Source organism: Hyaena hyaena, unplaced genomic scaffold, assembly GCF_003009895.1.
Source record: "Hyaena hyaena isolate Hyena2069 unplaced genomic scaffold, ASM300989v1 scaffold_944, whole genome shotgun sequence".
In the NCBI taxonomy this organism is placed as follows: Eukaryota; Metazoa; Chordata; class Mammalia; order Carnivora; family Hyaenidae; genus Hyaena; species Hyaena hyaena.
In genome coordinates, this window is record NW_024081577.1 from 286267 (window position 1) to 308158 (window position 21892).

Below are 21892 nucleotides of genomic sequence, written 5' to 3' on the forward strand. Positions count from 1 at the left end.
TCTTGATTTCAGCTCAGGTCATGGTCTCATGTTTGGTGAGTCTGATTCCTGTCGGACTCTAAACTGACAGCACAGAGCCTGCCTGGTATTTTCTCTCTCCCCCTCTCTCTCTACCCCTCCCCTGCTTGTTTTAAATAACTAACTAAATAAATAAATAGAAGAAAAGATTACTTAAAGTCCCTCCATTTTTCAACTGTGTATCTGTGAAGCTGGGTTTTCTTTACTTCATCCAAAACAATGTGTCCCACCAGATAAAATAAAGAGGCAAATATAAAAATAATCCACTCATCTTCTATTAAACCAGACATCAAAGAATGTACAAAAAATGTGAAATAATGACACTCTTCTTTTTATTTTTCCTTTTGGAAAATACAGTTATTTATCACAAAAATGATGGGTTAAGTATTGTTATTTTTTATCTGTTAATATGTTTCACTTTCTTGCTCTTATATCTAAAATAGTACTCAGAGATATGACCCACATAAACAAAAAAGAGTTCTCATAATTTTTTAAACTTTTACTTGTTTTTTATTTTTATTTATTACTGAGAGAGAGAGAGACAGCGTGAGCAGGGGAGGGTCAGAGAGAGAAGGAGATACAGAATCTGAAACAGGCTCCAAGCTCCAAGCTAGCTGTCAGCACAGAGCCCGACGTGGGACTCAAGTCCACGAATCATGAGATCATGACCTGAGCCAAAGTCAGATGCTTAACCGACTGAGCCACTCAGGCACCCCATGGGTTCTCATAATTTTTAAGCATGCAAAAGGGTCCTGAGACCAAAAAGTTTGCAAAGTGCCAGGTCAGGACGTTTAACATGTAAACTGTGGGTGCCAGGACTCCAATCCGGGTGTGACTCTAAAACCCTCTCTCTTACCCTGAATTGTTCTTTATTTAGTTTTAGTTTCATTGCATTTGAAGTCCCAAATTTCCAAGGATCCCACTTTGGCATTCAGTTACCTAATTAAGTCTCTAATCATTAGGGACTTAAAATAAACATCAGGTAGATGGGCCAAGTTATGCTGTGGTAACAAACCACTCAAAAATCTCACTGGCTTACAATTACAAAGGCCCTGCCAAGTCCGCTTCTGGCCCAGGTGACCCTCCAGGCCAGCTGCGCTCCATTGTCAGTGATCTCAGGCTGCCTGCCATCTCAACTCAAGTTCTCCTTCAGGGTCATTGTTGCAGTACAGGCACCTGCCGGAAAGCCAAACACCAGCCTCAAGGGCTTCCAGCAACAGTGAACAGACATCTGGTCTCAAGTTTCACTGCAGGGTGGGACAGGTGCGGTCCTCATGGCCAGAACAGAGTACTACTCTGAGTACTGCTGAGTACTGTCTGAGTACATTACTGCTCTGAGTATAGTACTGCTGAGTACTGTCCTGCATCCACTCCCTCTGTACTCCCATCCTCCACCACAGCAGTGTCTGCTCCAAGGAGCTGCTGTGCCAGACGCTAGGGGGCGTGAGCAAGGATCGGTTTTCAGAATTTAACCTCTGCCCTTCAGAAACTCATACTTTAGAAAGAAAAGATAAGGCTGCAGGTATGTCTCTGTAGCCGACATTTGTACAGTTCTTGACTATTTCTCAAGTAACCACGAAAGTCATTGCTGAACAAGGTAGCTAGAGGAGAAGTCCAGATGAATCAAACGGTTTAGAGTGTTCTTGGGAAAAATGAAAGCTCTGGCTCGGATACTCAAGGATAATTGCAGAGAGAAGGTAGATTTGAATAGAGGTCGTGAAATGAGGGAAGGATCCAAACTGGTAGAACTGGAAAAGGGGTGGGAGAGAAAAATACATAAAGTTCAGTGAAGTCAGAGAAATATTTGCAAGGGGACCAATAGACTAATGTGGATCATGTCTGACAATGTACTGATTAGTAACATACAAAGACGGCACAGGGGTGAGCAGACAGGAAGCTGTAGAAAGCCCAGGAGCAGGGCGCTGGCCCTGGTGAGGGCTCAAGTCCCTGGGAAGAGAGGATGAAACTGACAAGGCCCCAAGGAAGGAGGCCACAGGCCGCCAAGGACTTCTCCTTAATCAACAAGAGAAACATTAGGCTTAGAGATACAGACAACATTTATTTTAATCAAAAAAGCTAGAACCAAAATAGAACCAATTTTTTGTGTCTTTTTTTTTTCTAAAAATGTATTTCCTTTGTAATTCCCCACCTTCTATAACAATAAAATAGCTGTGGCATGATAATGCCTTCCACAAATGAAAATACAATTTTCAGAAATAGCACTTCAATAGCATTAAGTCAAGTGGATGTTGGAATATCTTGCTTAAATTAAATTGTCATAGCTTTCAAGAGTAGGCAAGTCCTGTTTTTGTGTTTTCCTGCTTTGTAACATCCACTGGCATCTACTTTTGAAGAGATATAAAATGGAAGAAAGAGGGAAACCCCAAATCTTGAGATGCATGCTGTGTCTGCTCAGGGGAGCTGCCCAGACTCACCAAAGTCCTTGGGGGTTAGCTAGAGTGGGAAGAAACTCAAGTGGGGCAGTAGTAATGGAAGAGAAGGGCTTGCAAGGAGACACATTGCAGGCATCAAATTTAAAGGTCCTCTGAAAGATTAAAACCAACACATTCTCCTTTCTATGCTCCCTGTATGATAATATTTCTTAGATCATTTAAATGTTTGAGGTTAAATCATAGACTACATAATGCTAGAACAGAGTAATGAAGTTGAAGCAAGATGGTTGAGGCCTTGAATGGCAGGCTTGCAAAGGTGTTCTTTCTCCAGAAGTCAAGAGGAAACCATGGCATTGTGGAGAGGCTGACACTCATGGAGGTAGCCCATGCAGAAGTCTCTGGTGGCAGAATCTAGTACACACTGGAGAGGGTACAGACAGGTGGCAGTGAGGTAGGTTGAAGGCTATTGCAATAGTCCATGCATAAGTCAATAAAGAGCTGAACTAGAGCCAGGGCCACAGAATTAGAAAAGAACGTGAATGTAAGAGTTATCATGAAAGATGAGCCAGAAAGATTTAAGATTAGCCAGAAGGAATGAAACATGATTCTGAAGTTTGGGATCCTAGTGGCTAAGTACCATGGTGAGATAGGTGAGGGAAAAGAATGCATTGATTTCAAAGATTTCAGTTTTCTGGCAAATTGTATTTGAGGTGAGGGTGGGCCATCTAAATGGAAAGGTTCTGTAAGCAGATAGAGGGGAGGACTGGAACTCAGAGAAGGGTCAGTGGCTAAAACACAGATTTGAAAGGATCCACAAAAGAATTAGAAAAAAAAATTCACAGGAATCAATAAGAAAGGAGAGAGAGTGGCAAATGGCAGGACACCAAGTTAGGGACACCATCCTAGGGGCTGTTAGGTTTTTGTCCATCTTGACAGCAACAGCAAATGCTTGGTGTCTTTTGCAACAGCATTTTCCAGCTCTCTGACAACAGCTGGGTGCCCAACAGTTCCATTTGATTCTGACAGCATCCACCGTCTGCCTATAGGTTAAAAGGCTCCCACAGACTGCCCCCACTTCAGATGTCAATTGAAAGTGCAGGGTCACCCATATTTCTGACTGGCAGGCCATAAATCTGGAGTTCCTATGGTCTCCTCTTTACTTTTGATAATTTGCTAGAACAACTCACAGAACCCAGAAAGGCACTTCACTTAGCTTTACCAGTTCATATAAAGGATACAAAAGAACAACCAGATGAAGAGGCACACAAATGAAGTGGAAAAGGATCCCAAGCACAGGAGCTTCTGTCGTCATGGAGCAGGCGGTGCATGCACTGCCCTCCCGGCACATGGATATATTCACTGACTTGGAAGTTGTCCAAATACCACCACTTAGGGTTTTAATGGGGGTTTCATCCCATAGGCATGATTGATTAAATAATTGGCCATTGGTGATTAACTCAATCTCCAGTATCTAGTCTCCATCTCTTTTCTCTCAAGAGGTTGGGCTGAGAGGTAGGAGGGAGTGGCAGTGAGGACTGGGGCTTCTAATCAAGGCTTGATCTTTCTGGCAACCAGACTCTATCCTGAAGCCATCTAGAGGATCCCTAAGAAAAACCTCAACAAAAGAAAACTGTCACTCTTATCATTCAGGAAATTCCAAGGGTTTTAAGAACTCTGTGCCGGGAAATAAGGAAAACCACAGGGGTTGTTTTATATAAATACTATAGAGGCTGTCTTCATATAATGGTCAAGGGCAGGAAAGCTAGTGACAGAGCAATCTGAGAGGTAGGACAGGAACCACACTTGGCAGTGTCCTGAAGATAAGCTGGGCACTGCCAAAGGAGGTGGAGAGTGGACATTTAGCTTTCCTTTTGACTCTCCAAGTCCCTTTGCTACATTTGGGAAATTCCTCATCTTACTCTAGGCAGGGCCTGATTGCTCTCCCAGCCTTCATTGCTGCTAGGAAGCAGGGGCAAACCCAGACTTCGTCAATTAGACACTTGTGCCCCAGGCTCTGAATCAGAAGCTGGGGTGCAGGGTACGCTTTGTAGTGAACGGTGGCAGCAGCGACAGGCGCTTCTTGTGTTGGTGCCACCAACGGTGTAAGCAGCAGCATCAGAGCTGGCAGCACATTTGATGAATCAATCTCCAGCATGACAAGGGGACTGATTCCTGGCCTCCCAGCCTGGTTCCCTGCCCCTCCCTCGTATCCATCGCCCAACCCTTCAGATTATTGGAGCTAGCCAATAACCTTTCTGTCCCCTTCTAAAATCAGCCAGAGTGACTTCTGTAGCTTGCAGCTATGATCCATGACTAACACAAAATGTTGCCAACAATGTCAAGTACTGCAGAGTATTGCATTTAATTTCATGATTTGGTTATTTGTGATTTTTAGACAAATACTTGTAATGGGAATAAAGTAATGTTAAGAGTGAACAAAGAGAGTAAGTTCAAAGATAATACTTAACCTAACCACATGTCTAAGATCAATATGGTGCTAACCAACAATATCAATTTGGTTATAAAATGCTGGAGGAATCATGACAGTCCAGTTGTTGAAAGTCTGAGACCTTGTCTTGTCCAGAGCTGCTTTTTCGGTGTTAGGTGAGGCTGGAGGGTGTTTTGATTCTTATTCCTTCTTCCTCCAATAGAGGGAGACCCACTCTTAGCATCATAGCCAAGAAGAGAATCCCACAGATTGGTAGAATGGGGCAGAACAGTCTGATAATCCTTCTCTTTCCTCCCTTCCTCTCCTTCCTGTGGGGTAAAACAGGTTCACAAACTTGGCATCCTCAGTTCGTAACACCCTAGCCTCAACCTGTCTACCATCAGCTCTATAGCTGTCTCCCCTCACGTGTCCCACCGTGGATACAGGACTCTCTAGGACCACACTCCATTCACTTCAAAGTGACATGTTCTTTCACACATAGGAGAAAACACTGCAATATTTTTCTTCTGACTAAGATGGTCCCCCCGTGTTTCTGCCTGGCAAAATCACAGGCATCCTGTATGATTCACATCAAATATTGCTTCTTTGGGAAGTCATCCCAAGTCCCCCACACCTCAAATGATTCCTGTTTCTTTAGCACTAAACAATCGATTATGCACTGTATCTGTCTATATCTATAAATTACATGGGTGTCACTACGCCAGTTATATATATCTAAATGCACATAACAATAGAAAAAATTAAAGTATGAGATAAAAAATAAAAAAACAAGTTCTATTATTTTCTCTTGTCCCTACCCCCACCCCAGCACAAGGAGCACATCCTTTGTACATAATTCTATCATGTTGATAGCATCTATTGCATTCTATTATAATTGTTTCAATACCTCGTCGAATTTGCCTTTGTATCTGCACACAAACTCGGTGCTTATATATAGATGTTGAATTAGCCTAATAACATTAGAAATCATTTTTTATAAATAGTTTCAAGTTCCCATAATTTCTCAGTGATGACAGATTGAAGAGATTGGTATATTGACTGAGTTATCTGAACAACTGAGGTTTAAATTCAAGTGAATTGCTTTCCTTCATTTAAACTGCCCTGCTCTTGTGCTCAGTTAGATTTTCTTTCTGTCAGTCCTGGATTTATGCTTTAGAGCATAAATAAATGACAATCCAGTCCTGGATCTGGAGCTATTAAAAATTCCAGATCTGGGTTTGTTTTTGAAATGAAGTATTTGGACATTACCATCGCAGCTAGGACTGGGTCATTAATTTGCAAATATGAAAGTCTCCCCAAACAAGCCAAAAGCCCATTATTCATGCAAGACTTGAGCCAAAGAAAAAACCAGATAGGGATATACTTTAAATAGCCACAATTCCCACTTCTGAAAATTCTATTCATTTTGGGCATTCAAGGCTCAGTGCTTTGTCTTATGAGAATTATCTGGCTGTGAAATACTTGCCTAAGAAACAGAATCTTTAAAAAATACTATTATGTTGTGGTCCTCTGTAATGTTCATTCTACTTGTTTAAATTATATGGTGATGCTTGTTGGGATGAGCACTGGGTGTTATATGGAATCCAACTTGACAATAAACTATGAAAGAAAAAAAAGAATAAAAAAATTATATGCTGATGTATGAGCTATGTAGGCAACATATTAATGTGTTAATAATTAAATGAGTTCTATGAGGAAAGCCAGTATACACCTGCCTGGTGCGAAGGTGGCTCAGTGAGGCGTGTTGACTCCACATGATGCTCTATAGTTTCATTTCCCAGCATCCTTTCAATAACCATCCCTGCTCCCTTTTAAAAAAAAACTCATTTAAAATAGGTCTATACAGAGTCTTGACTGAGCACTTACTCTTTATTTTGTTTCTGTGTACTTCTCCCTCAAGACAACATTAAATTTCTGCTATGGGCTATTTGGAAACAATAATAGGGGTGAGCCGTTGGCAATACGGCTTTTATTTGGGAAACCCTACAGATAAGAAATTGATAGTAGGTTTAAAGGAGTTAAAGAAGTTGTTGAGTGTTTGAGTTGGTGTTTGGGATAATAAACCACACACTCCTCTTTTTCTTTTGGGATTTATTCCTAACTCTCTCACACCTGAGGAACAGTAGCCAAAGTACTGCTTGAGCAAGAATCCCATTGTGGGGCTATCATGAAGCTAGATGCATATGGCTGAGGCGATAATCATGGTGAATATGGCTGAATAAAGTTGAGCCCAGAAGGCTTCCCTTCCAGATAAGATGCCTGGGTCTGTAGAGCAAAGCAAGTCCACTTGCCCAGGCAATCAAATGGGAAGAATTGATATACTCCCTTGGGAGCAAAGTTCTGTGGAGGCAGAACGTAAAAGAGGAAGTGCCTCTTGTCCACCCTGACTTTAAGAACAGTAAACAACTCACCTGCAAAGCATAGGCCGGAGAATGCCTTGAATTCCAGTCCACCAGATCAGCATGCCCTCTTTCTTTTGAAGTCCTAATAAAGTAGAGTTGAGGGGTGCCTGGGTGTCTCAGTCGGTTAAGCATCTGACTCTTGATTTCGGCGCAGGTCATGATCTCATGGTCGTGAAATCAAGTCCCACATCAGGCTCTGCCCTGGCAGTACAGAACCTGCTTGGGATTCTATCTCCCTCTCTCTCTGCCCTCCTCCCCCTCTCTCATGCTCTCTCTTTCTGTCTCAAAATAATAAAAAAATAAATTAATAAAGAGTGTTGAATATAAGGATAAATATGGGTTACCACACACTATGGGGAAGGAGGCCTAATATGAGAAGTTCTGAAAATTCCTCTTCTCCAATAAGGGTGATATTCAGGTCTATGATTTGCTCGTGTTTTCTAAATGTTATGGGTTTGAAGTTAAGTATCTATTGGTTTATGCCATGTTATGCTGCAGTAACAAATGACCCCCAAACTCTCAGAGGCTTACATAATAAATATTTATTTCTCCCTCATACTACATGTCTGTCAAAGGTCAGTGTACCTCTGCTCTAAGTCATTTTGACTCTGGGACCCCAAGTGAAAGAATAGCTTCTGCTTGGGACATTGGCAGTTGCTGTAGCAGGAGAGGAAAAAATATGGCAAACTATACATCACTTATGCTCACATTTCATTGGGCAAAGTAAGTTGCAAAGCCACATATGAGTGAGGGAATGTGTCATCCTTCTGAGGAAAGGTCGCCACAAGCAGGCTGCTGAATATGATTAAACTATATTACAGTCTAATGTATGCTGTTACATTCTTATGTTTTATATTGACCCCAGAGAACTTTAAAGTGAGACACAAAGGAGATCTGGAAATGGGGAAATACAACTATGGATGCATTCTAGCCCCAGTTATGCTTTATTGTCAGATACTCTAAAAATATGGACTTATTTTTGCTTACAATGTATGTCTGTCAGGGGCCTCTGATCTATGGTGTCCACACTCAAAGACACAGGCCCCACCCCTTCACCTGCAACACAGTGGACCCATGACAGGAAAAGGGAACATAATAATTTGCACACTTTGTCTTGAAGACTTTCACCAAGAGGTAATGCATGACACTTCTACTCCCATTCTGTTGACCAAAGATCACATGGCCATGCCCAAATTTAAAAGGAAAGCACTATCACATGATGTGCTTAGAGAGAGGAGAACCAAACCACAGTGGAACTACCCAATGACCACCACAGATGGTATTGAAGATGGCCCAGGCCGAGCAATTGAATAAAAATCCAGAATCCACCAACCCTCTGTGACTGCTCTGTCTGGATTGCAAAGAACAGGGGAAATTTAAAAAGGACATCTTTTGTCTGTGTCTTCAAATTTAACTTCTTCATGGGAGAAAATAAAAGAGTTAAAGTTTCACACATTGATACAAATGTTGAGTTATTTTATATACTAGCTCTGTATTATCTGAGCTCACTGCATAAACCTGCTGGACAAACTTAGTTGGTCATGGAAATAAATTATGGATGACTCTCAGCAGAGTATGGCCCTGGTTATAACAATATCTCATCTTGATCCAGTTTAGAGGATGGTGGGAGCCACCTCCTAAAGGCCTGAGGGGCTCAAATACTCACAGATTTGGGGGGATTTGCAGAAAAGATAGGATAATTTCAGGAAGGGGCCAGAGTAAAGTTAGGCATAGTAAGCATAGGGTCTGGGGTCACAAATCTTTCAGAACATTCTTTTAAAATCAGAAGAAAAAAACAACTTTAATGTCGAAGAAAATGTTTTCACATATAATATTAATATAGTCATCTTTTTACATGTTTTATTTTTTTTTTAATTTTTTAAATGTTTATTTATTTTTGAGAGAGAGAGAGCAAACAGGAGAGGGTCAGAGAGAGAGGAAGACACAGAAACTGAAGCAGGCTCCAGGCTCTGAGCTGTCACCACAGAGCCCGACGTGGGGCTTGAACCCACAAACTGTGAGATCATGACCTAAGCCGAAGTTGGATGCTTAACCAACTGAGTCACCCAGGCACCCCTTTACATGCTTTAGTAAATTATAATTTTTATTTTATTATGGGGCAAGGGGCTTATGAAGACAAAAGTACCTGAGACCCATGAACTCAGGATTCTCCCCTAACCTTCTCTCTGGAGAGCATTAGAAATATGGTTGACTCAGCCTGATCATTGAATACATTGGGATTAACAAGCCAAGAATACAAATAAGGAACTTCCGGCCTCAAGAGGAAAATATGGCCCCCCCCCCCCTCATCCCAGGGCACATCATATAGAAGAGTACTAACAAGGATGTTCAAGGTCTACATAATAATTTGGGAATCAAGACATGGTGGAGCTTTGCTGGGTGACAGTGTGATGAGGAAGGTATTATGATGCTAAGCCAGAGCAGAAAGTCTACTTCTGGATTCTTCTCTTCCAATGTCTTGTCATATGTCAGACCTGGAGTTATTCCCAATGTGGTTCTTCATTTTCTCTACAGGGGGGCAGGGGTGAGCTGTTCCATAGGTTCTAGCATGTGCCTTGAGGAGCAGCTATTATTTCTCAGGATTGCTCATCCTTGGTGCACTTTTGTCCTTAGTGTCCTCCTTCCTCACCATCATAAGGACGTCCAAACTGGAGACCACATTTCCACCCTACTCTGTATAATGTAGACACACTATGGTAACCACAAGCCACGTATTCAATGGCTACTAGGCCCTTGAAATGTGACTGCTGAATTAGGTGCTGTAAGAGTAAAATATATACCAGATTTCAAAGATTTACTATTTTCAAAAAGATGTACATACCATCTTAATAATAATTCTATATTGATTGTATGTTATACTATTAATAATTTAGACATTAGGTTAAGGTAAACATACTAAAATTATTTTCACTTCTTTTTACTTTTTAATGTGGCTGCTAGAAAATTTTTAAAAACCATGTATGACTCATGTTTGTGGCTCATGTTATATTTCTATCAGATAACGTTGCTCTAGACTTCATGTGGCATCTAGGGTGATCTTTTGGGAATCACACATACCATGTCTCTCCTCTCCTCAAAACCCTCCAAAGGCTTTAACATTTCACTCAGAGTCAAATACCAGATCTTATTGTGATCTATAAGGTCTTATGTGATCACAGATGACCCCAGTGACCTCTTTGACCCCCTCTCCTACCACTTTTGCCTTTGATACTCCATTCAAGGCACACTGGCCTCCTTACTACTTGGTAAACATGCTAATCATGCTTCTGTCTCAGGACCTTTGCATGTGTCTTTCCCTCTGCCTAGAATCCCTTTCCCCAGATATTTGTATGTCATTCCCTTCCTTCCTTCCTTCCTTCAGGTCTGTACTCTTTTGTTATCACCCCATTTTAAGTAGAAATGTGCATGCACACAGACACACACACACACACACGGTTCCCTGAACCACCTGTTCCCTCCTTATTCTGTTTGCGTTTTCCTCGGTGCTTACCGTAAGTCATCATTTTTTTCTTTTTTTTTTTTCTGTCTCCCTCTGTTAGAAAGTAAGATCCATGAGGGCAAGGCTTTTTGTGTGTTGTTTACTGTTAAAGACCAAGGGTGTAGAACAATGCCTGGCACATAATACATACTTAATGAATAAATGTTGAATGGGTGAATATCAGAGCAGTGAATGTGTGGAGATCCATGGGGGAAAGCCTGGGATGGCCACGAGGTTTGCCACTAGCCTGTGTAAAAGGATCTCCTTCACCACCAGTAGATTTCTACAACGGTGTTTGAAGCAAAAGCCTAACAGTAATGAGATTCTCTCTGCCTGACTCTGTTCTCTGTAGAAACTCAAGGACAGGACAGGACATGGGGATGCTAGGTGCCATCCAAATATTACTAACCCTAACACAGCCCACAAAAAAATCTCTTGTGTGTCCTTTTCCTTTTCCTTTCCTCTTCCTTTAAACACAACTAAAACAGAATACAGTATTTTTTAATGTTTACTTATTTTTCAGAGAGAGAGTGTGCAAATGGGGGAGGGGCAGAGAGAGGGGGACAGAGGATCTGAAGCAGGCTCTGCGCTGACAGCAGTGAGCCTGATATGGGGCTCGAACTCAGGAACTGTAAGATCATGACCTGAGCTGAAGTCAGATGCTCAACCAGCTAAGCCACCCAGATGCCCCCATAATACAGTATTTTTAAATTATTAGATAAAATGAAAAGAAAGCTAAGAAACCCAAATAGTAGAAAGCCAATTACTGTAGGGCTTGGGCTGTGATCCTATAATAACTACAGCCAAGTCACAGACTGATTAATTTTTCAAGGGCAAGGTCTGGCTTCCTCTGGCTTTGGCTTTCATCTCTCTCCAGGTCATATGTGCTCCGGGCGTTGCCGCATTTCCCCATTAACTGGTACACTCCTGAACATTGCCCTCAATTCGAGGAGACACTGGAACACTGACTTCTTGCCACGGATCCTTGTTTGCTAGAGACCTCACTTCATAGTTTATGGTTTCTCTAAAATGCAGTTAATCACCTGTTCTTCCAGTCAGCCCCCTCCCCTGCCCTCACTGGCTCTGAGATGCACTTCTCTGGGCTGTTCTCACCCCTACTGGGTTCAGGGGAGTCTTTCTGGCAAAATTTAGCAGCTTGGTCTCAATTAACAGGGAAATGGAGTACCTGGAGGCTGAGGCCGAAGGCTCCAGGTGGTAGAACAGCGTCTTAGAACTCAGCCTCACCCTCTGAGAGCTGCTCCAGCCCCTCTATACCCTTTCCCCAGGGGAGGGTTATGATCTGCTCTGTGTGAGATCAGCCAGGAGTACAGCCCTGCCTACACTCCAGAAACCTCACCCCATTCCATCCCCACAAATTGCCCAGCACCAGATATATTAACCTGTGCCCCTAACAGGATGGACATTGGTCCAAGGCCTGTTAGGGAGTTTGTGACTTTTAGGCTGTGCTTGTAGAAAAGGAAAGCACTTTGCTCAGTTTCCTTGTGTTTCCTGCACCCACACCCACTTACCTCTATCACCCAAGTCCACTGTCCAGTGCTGGCTCCATACCCCTGCCCTCTCCTCGAAGGACTTCTGTATTTAACACCTGGGTCCACCAGTTACCAGCTGTCCTTTGAGAAGTCACTTAATCCAGCAGAGTTGTCCTTTCATTTGTAAAATGAGGATGAAATAAATAGAAGGAACCTATCTCAGAGGGGCCTTGGGAGCTTCTCTGAAAAAAACGTGTGCTGCCCACTAGCTCCCCCTCTTCGGAGCCATTAAGTGCCATGTCAACCTGGAGTTTCAGGGCCTGACTCCATCCCCATCACAGAAGAAAAGGAACAGCTCAGCAGAGCTCAGCTGAGAGATGGATGTACAAAGACAGAGCAAGTCCTAATAAGCTCACTGGAGTCCCAGGATATGGCTGAGCCTAAACCAGATGTACCCCAAAACTTCCAAGTTACATGCATCCACAAATTCCCATGTTTACTTTTATTTTGTTGGCTGGTTGGATTTTGGTGCCTGCAAAAGCTCGAACTAAAATATTGCTTTTCTGTGCCCTGGCTCTTAAGCAGCTTTGTGTAAGATTTTCATGAGTCTCTGGCTCCCCTGGGTGGCAAAGAGAATAAATTCGCATTTCTAGGATTCCTACTTTCTACACGGGCATTTTCATTTCTACGGTTTATTCATCCTTTGATGCCTCTAGCCTCAGATGTATTGGGGGTTACTCTTAGCCCACAGGGCTTTGCCAGAGATTTTCTTTGCATGATCCACCCGCTCATCTCGCTGTATTGGTGTTTTATCTGAAATGAGCCAGTCGAAAGCCCTCACTGGTCCTATTTGGGGTGGCCACTGGGTTTGGATCAGATGCATAGTGAATGACCCAAGTCAGGGGAGCTGAGGGTCACCCTCCTCCGGAAGCAGTCAGGGCACAAAGCGCCCTTTTGGTATTATTACAGGTTTCACCAACCAACTATGTGGACCAGCCCAGGTCCTACCATGCTCTTAAAAGCCCTAGCCATGTGAATTTGCCTCCTCCAAATTACTCCAAATGAGGAAAGTGTAGAACAAAAAAAAAAAAAAAGAAAGAAAGAAAAAGAAAGCTGATAGTCATTTTCATTATGCAATTTGTAAAGGCATATTTAAACACACAAAGGTTTGGTCATATTAATTTTATTTTATCATGATCAATTTTCCTGGACAGACATTGCTATTACAAAACATCAACAAGGTCCTTGGAACCCTTACTAACTGTTTAGTACTCAGAGACCGTCCGGAAACACATTAAGATGCACCACTCTGTTGTGCTTATGTTTTTTACATAATTGTTGCTCATTCCTCACGTGGACCCTTGCACTTCAGAAATACTAACCTGCTTGTCTCTACAGGTATCATTCACCTCCTGCATATTTGCATACTCTGGCAGAGAAAGAGTACCCTTCTCCCAGCCTCCTCACCTCAGCTCTGGTGTATCTACCTTATGGTCCCATTCCATGCCCTTGGCCCAAGGCTACTTCTACTTCCAACAATGTTCTATGCATAATGCCATCCTTACAGTGATTACATTGGATAACTGAAGTGTGGTCTTTACCTTTTTTTTTTTTCTTTAAAAAGCACTTCCTAGCACAGGGCTTGGCCCAAAATTTATTAAATGAATATATGAATTAGAAAGACAGGGGAAGATAAAATAACATTTGTTGAGGACCTACTGACCAGATGCCCTATAGCACTGTGGTAAGGATTTAACAAGAGAGCATAAATAAATGACCTGGAGACCTACCTAGCACAAAGGATGTGCATGTTGAGTGAATGGTGGTAGATTCACATGCTGAAGAGGAAAGCTGAGGCCCAGAGAGCTTCAGCTACTTCCTGAAGTCATACAGTTACACTGAGAGAGCTAGGATTTGAATATAGCTCTCTCTCTAGTCCCCAGGCTCTGGCTTTCCTGTAGCCTTCCACTTACACCTCACTATATCCTTCACCCCAGCATGTAGGCATATCTTTTTCTGTTGATCATGATCTTTGAATCAACTGTAACACTTTTACATAATGACTTTCCATGGGAAGAATTCCACAAATAGTTGTTGGTTGAATGAGTGAATGAATAGACTGGGGGAAATTTCCAGTGCTGAACAAACACAGGTGACTGAAGTTCATTTAGTGGGTGGTATCAGACTACTCCTTTAGAAAACATACAGTATCACTTTAGCAATCCATTAAGCAGAAACATAATGCATGATAAAATAACAGTGGGTAAAGGGCTCTAAGAATAATGGAACAGAAGTAAAGGTAAAGAAAATAATTTTTCTAGGACAGTCGCAAACTTAAAATCTGTGGTATTCAGAATATTTTTAAGAGTCTCTGACCACCAAGAGGAAGTATTTTTTGACTCTGCTAAAATCTGATTCCCTGATTTTGAATGATCTGCAAAGATATTAACACAGATCTATCTAACATTTTGAAATCTGTGGACGGTTAATTAAGCAGCCATGAAGTATGAGTAGCGCACTGTGAAAGGTGAGGATAAGTAAAGAGTATCAGGTTCTCTTCCTGGGAAAGGATTACCAGGGGAATGAAGCTAATTAGAAGCATCGTGGTGACTGGGAAATTAAAATATCAAAGCAGTAACAGCCATAGCTGCTGTCCATTATGTTCCCTTTCTGTGGCAGGCACTTTGCTTATGTTCTATTAGTGAATTAACGGGTCCCCACAATACAAGAAGTGGTAGGACTTCTTACCCATATTTCACAGGTAATGTTTCAGAGAGATTAGTATAGTAGTTTGCCCAAGAGATGTTGCAGATGCAAAGATTTACACCCAGATCCATCTGACTCCAGACACGGACGCTGGTGGATTGTCTTGTGACTCTCACTAGAAAATTCACAGCCCTGCTGCTCAGGCCCTGAACCTTACCACACTTGGTTCAAAGAGCTGCATCCCCTTCAGTTTCCTAAGGACATGGGCTGATCACCATCATGTCCTCAGTACAAAGCGAAGGCCTTGCACACTCAAGGTACTCATCCACTGAAGGTAAAGTCAAGAGCTACTCTGTAATAAGCAAGGTGCAAAATTGACTAGTTAGAAAAACAAACATTTCAAGCTGAAGGCTAATAGACATATTAATTATGTAAACTGTAAGGACATATGTAAAGCACAACGTTTTGGCCATAGTTGTTTTCTTTTACTGTGATTAATTTCCTAGAGATCCACTACTATTGAAAAAAGTCAACAGGGTCCTTGCTATCCTTCTTGGAAACAGCCCAATGATCCTCAGTATCACTGTCTTTTTCTCACCATCCCTGCCAAGCATCCCCACACTCTCTTACTTATAAACTCTCCTTCAGGGAAGAGTTCTGTTCAAGGGCAAATGTGATCCCCAAGGACAGGTCATAGATCACAGCAGTAAGGGTGAGGTTTCCTGTACTCCCAAGAAACAAAAATGTCCTTTTCTTTCATCTCTGTCCCCCAAGCGTAAGAAGCATAGTTGGTACTTCCTCTTCCTTAGGAGGTGTCCTGACCATGGGAAGATCAAATGAGGCCGATTCAGGGCCAGAGGAAAGAAAGTTCTGTAGTGGTCTGTTCTAGAAGAAAGAGGCCCCTTTTTGACTGCCTTGCAGTTGATGATATAAAACAAGACTGAGGCTGCCTTTTGCTGGTAGACCTCTTAGCCTTTGGAAGGCTGAAGAGAAATCAAATAGGAAAAGGGCATGCATATGTTAAGAACCTTAGCAGAGACAGGTCAGAGATTTGCATTCTGGGCCATGTATGAGACACAAACAATAATAAATGAAGAGGCTGGAAGCAGGTATGAAAAGGCAGGAGTCAGGCACTACAGACATTCCTGACCTTTTGTTCTGGGCTAACCCTGTTCCTTCCCTTGGAGACAAAGGAGAAGAAATTTGCACTGTCAAAAAATTTAAAAAGAAGAAATTTGCACTGTCAAAAGTTGAGAAAGGGTGAACTCAGAAGGGAGACTTTGCAAGTATAAAGTGCAGTAACAGACTTGCAGAATGTAGTTTTTTTAATGAGAAAAAACAACACACAAACGTCCTCAGGAAAAACAGACTTAATATTTCACAATTTAAATAGCTGGTTTCAGGTTCCTAATAGTAATTGTGTTTTTCTGTCTCTGGGAGGTTGGAGGGATACATCTTCTCCAATGCTTCACTCATAACATACCTTAAACCTTATGTTTGTTGATATAGGAAGCAGTTGGAAGTCATGTGCTATTATGCTGGAGTGCCTCATCATTCAAAATCGGCAAAAATTTTTACTGCCTTTTTGCTATTTCTCCTTTTTGTGGGAGAATTTTAAAAAGTGACTTTAATTTGCATGACTCTTAGTTCCCATGTTTCTCTCTTTTCCCATTATTCTATTTGTCTACCACAAGACAACTGACCTTTCATCATTCTATCCATCCTCGCCAAGATCTGACTTTGTAATCAGGCAGCCGGCTCTCCTGAAGTCTCTAGAAAGAGGGATTTCATTTCACTTGGCACAAATGAAGTAACCATCTGACTTGCCCAGTGAAAACAACCCACCCTCCTGAGTGGATTATTAATTCATTTGGGAAACTGAATATACACAGGTTCCATATACGTAAGGTGCCATCTAACAATAGCATCCATGGAGATGCTAACATCTCTGGAACTCAGACAAATCCTGGTCTCATCCTAGGCTACCTGATTCATAAAAAAAAAAAAAAACCCAAAACCACCACCAAAAAAACCACCAACATTTTGGTGATTGTTTCCCACTGAAATGAAGGTGCTTCCTTTCAACAAGGGCAAATCCAAATAGTGTGTAGTGAAATGACTCATCTTTATGTACAAGGACTTTGAATTTACCCTATTATAGTTCAGAAAAGAAAAGATATAGGGTACAAATTCTACTCCCTTTCCTTTTTCTCACCTGTGCTGAAGAAACAAAAGGGAAAAAAAGGAGGAATCTATTTCTGGCTTACGAATTTAGATTTCAGGATGAAAAATAGGAATATTATGTAGGGCAACAATGATCCTGGTTATCCTAATATGAAATCTCTTATTTCTACTACAATAGAAAGGTTAAGGTAACCATAGATATACAAATTGCTTAATCATGTTCAGTAACAGTGCAGGAACTCTAATTATTAGTTCATAAGTAAGGAAACTAAGGCAAAGAAGGGTGGTGAGTTACATATATTTGTCTGAAATAATTTATAATCACAAAAAATACTTCTCAATCACAGTCGAGATCAACTCATCAGAATGGACAGGGCCCCTTTTCACAACAGCAAGTATGTTATGTAAGCAAAATGGGAGACGCATGATCCCTCCTCACCCACTGGAGGGAATGAATACAGGTTGGAACTGTCTGACTTATTCATTATGAATACACCAGAATTATTGTGAATTACTGTTCCATCTCTTAGCCTCTGGGTTTAGAATCAAATGTTACTCAATTTTCTCTCTAAAACATCTATGCATCTTTGTGCCAGTTAAGCTTAAGTGAATTAATAGATAATAGATATTACAGCAGTGGTTCTCAATCAGGGACTTTTTTTCCTGCAACTGGTAGCTAAGTGGGTAGAGGCCTGGCGTGCTGTTTAACACTCTAGGACAGCCCACCCACGACAAAGAATCACCTGGCCTAAAATGTCAACAGTGCCAAGGGTGAGAAACCTGGGTTTAGAGGAAAGCTGATGAATGTCCCTTTTTCCTAACAAGTTTGTGATGTATTTCTATCTTCTGATCATTCACCAAATATTTATTGAGTATCCATTATAGCACTGTGAAGAAGAAAAACAAGGTCACTGTTTTCCTGAGCCACACAATTTGAAGAGAGGAAATAAGTAAATAAGCAAATAAATAACTACATAAACAATTTAGTTTCAGAGTATGGTACGTAATGTTAAGGAAATAAATGGATAACAATAGAGAATAACCAGAAGATGTTTTCAATAGTATAGTCAAGGAAGACCTACCTTGCTGACGAAATTAGGATTTTTTCATAACAAATAGGAGAAACTCCCAATTCAACCTGGCTTAAACAGTGAGGAAAAATACAGTTTCACTTAACTCCAGAGGTAGGATGGGTCTCAGGATTGACTCGATGCCTGGGCTCCAATATCTATCCAAGTCTCTATTCCAACTTCCTTTCCAGGATGGCAGTAAGGTCCATCATAACCATTATTGGTCTCAAAACCTCACATAAGGGTGCCTGAGGAAAGGCAAGGGAGAAGGAATGGGGCACATGGAACACTCACATCCCAGTGTTCTAAGCAATAGCCCTGAGAATCACCTGATTGGACTATGTAGGTCACGTGCCTGTCCCCAAACCAATGACTGTGGCTAAGAAGAATGGAATGTGCTGATTGGCTTAAGCCAAAGAGTGACTACCGCTGGCTGCAGGGTCTGCCATAAGCTTCTCCTTAATAGTTAGACAATCACTTGTGTGTTTCTTTGGGAAGAGTGATGTCCTAACTGGGTGGCATTCAGAAACTTTCTCTCTACATGAGATTCAAACTCAGCTTTGGAGAAAAAGGGCTGGCCTAGCCAAGAGCCCAAGGAAGAGCTTGGGAGTGGTGGGGAGCACAAAAGCTTTGAGGGGAGGAAAGGGGGTCATTGGGCCTCCAAGGGGAAGTGGTTCACATAAAGCTCGAGGGGCAGATAGGAACATTATCCTATAATCTGAGTTTTTGCTAACCACACTTGTTATATGGTGATCATTTTTAGGTTGGAAAAAAAAACATAGTCTTTATTTCCTTCAGGACTTTTCCCATGCATTCCTTCTTTTAGGTAATCATTCTTTCTAATATCACCTAAAATTAAGATAGAATAGGTTTTATCAAAATTAACTTTCAAAGAATAAATTTCAAGTTAATATATGAGGAGAAAAAAATCCTTTAGAAAGTAAATATTGGAAAAGACTCAAATGGACAAGATTTCAGGTATCTGAGCATTCAGATGCACGGGGACTATAGGACTATAGCTATACAAAACTCCTCTTGATTTGGAACAAATTTTATTTACTTCTGTAACCCGCACCTGTCACATGCTGAATACAGAGGCAGCCACAATAATACTGACTCACACCAGAAGTTGAAGATCACAGGCACTTTCATGTTCATTATTCTACCTACATAACCATTGTTTTCCCCATCTCTTCTTTCCTTTTAAGGAAGCCCATCACAACTTTTTTATATTTACAGCACATTATCTTTCTGAATGGCAGTTTTGTTTGGGCTTTTCTTTCATCTTTGAATTTTTGTGTTTTAATTTTTTAGGAGCTGTTTCTGTTGCCAATTTTGATGACTATCTTGTTCATCAAATAGGAGGGAAAAAAACCTAACTGCAATGAGAGCTGCTAGCAAATTTAGGATAAAGTCACCTTAATTCCTTGTTTACCTTTGGTTCCATAATTAATAATGATGCGTGGGGATCATTTTTATCTGTTCTTAGTTTCATCCTAAAATTTCTGACACTATGACAGAAATAGTGTGAGAAATTATGTGTATTAAAAATGTAATAAATCAAAATAAAATAGCAAAATATGATAAAATAATAAAAGCAAGATTCTAATTAGATAATAAATGTATTGTTATGTAATTAGATAATAATGTGGTAGTTCATACAGCCCCTACTCGCTCATCGGTCCCAATAATTAATTAAGGTGAACTGATTAAATAAAAGGGAGCTACAAACATGTACAACTCAGCATTCACAGCAGTGTAAGCTGAGATACAATTTCTGGTGCTGGCTTTTCTTGAATAATATTACTATCACTATAACTTGTTGAATGCCTACCACCATACACATGTTTTATTTATATGTAATCCTCCCGAACTCCCAACAAGATAGTTATCTCCATTTTTACAAATGAAACCAAAGCCCACATAATATCACAGATATCAGATAATAAGGACATATGTTTCATGATTTACATACATTTTCAGTTATTACGTACAACCTATGAGGTGGAACTCAAGAAGGATTAGTAATTACCTCAAGATCTCACAGCTGGCAAATTCATAAGTATCTAGACCCAGAATTAAAGCCCACAAAGTCTAATTCTGGGAGGCTGGTGCTCTTACAAGCTGTGCTATAAAGTATCTTAGTGTAGCCCAGAATTTGAATCTGACTTGAATCTGTCTCATTTTAAAGACCAAGAACTGTTCCTTTCTCCTTTCTGCAGAAAAGTTTCCTCCCATGAAATGTGGAAGACCAAAACATCTCAAAGCTCTATTTCTGTTAAAAAATGCTACCATTCCATGGATTTTAATATAAGGTTTTGTTATGCAAACAAAGTGGAGGTGAGAGTTTTTGTAAGGCAAAACTAAAACCATTATAGCTAAAATATTTTCAAATACAAGAGTACAATCACCTTTAGATCGCTACTGAAGCAAGTAAAAGTAGTTTGTCTAAATGGGGAGCCACCATCAAAAAGCGCGTACAATTTGCTTTATATGTAACAAAAACCGGCCTCCCAAGCTTATCTTTATTATAACCTTCTAAGAATTGCCATACTCTTCAGAAGACGTATTTTTGTATCTCTAGGTCACCACTGCTGCCTTATCCAGTTACACACATCTGACAGTGTTTGCATTTCTACGTGCCCAAGGGAGAGGGAGCAAGGAGATATCGGGACAACGTGAAAGACACAAAGTGTATAAAAGACGTAATAGCAGCAGAGTTCCACCTTTTTTTCTTTTCGTCCTCGTCTCTTTACTGAAAATGAGTTGACAGCAACCCCACTGTTCAGGGAAAGAAACAAAAGCTGTTTTCTGATCAAACAAGAAGCAAAACTTAATAATTTACGACCAGGAGCGGCAGGGTAAAACAAGGTCTGCTCAAGTCAGACTTCAAAAATAAGCAGCAAGTGATACTACAGACAGGGTTCCAAATATGCCACATCTAAAAACGCGTTCTTTAAAAAGAAAACAGTAACAACAACAACATCTTACATTTTATTCCACAAAAGAATATCCTGCCGGCACACCCTGTGCCTATTATCAGCCACATAAACGGAAACTCTTTCTTCTCATTCATAATTCACTGTGGGGTAATCTGTACAACAATAGAAGCGATTACAAAACAAACAGCAAAAAAATGCCACCGCTGGAGAAGGCGCGCAAACACAGCAGAGGAAACCGGGCCTCTCTCCCACGAGCACCCTAAAACAAAGCCGGGTCCCGGCACACACTGCGGCCGGGACTACAAATCCCAGCATGCAAGGTGCGCACCGTCTCCCAGGCCGACTACGGTTCCCGACATGCTCTGTTGACAGCTTGGTCGGCCTCCTCGGGGTCTAGGGGTCTAGGGTCTCCGCAGAAGTGGGGTTTGTTTCCTCTCTCTCAGCTCTTCAGGGTCGGACACCATCACCCACTAGTAAACTGTGAACATTACAGTTTTTTTGAGTCAGTCTTCATTGTCCGTTTTTTATAGACAGCAAAGAGCTGTGGCTAGAGCGGGCGGGGACGTGGGTGGGTGAGTCTGGCCGGCCTGAGCCAATAGCGCCGGAGCGGCTCTTCTGCCACTATGGCAACCGCGGCCGACCCCAGGGGGACCAGCCACCCATTGGGTAGAATCTTTCGAGAAGGCTCGAGAAAAAGGAAGCGGAAGTGGCACGTGGAGGGGCCGGTGGAGGCGCCGGT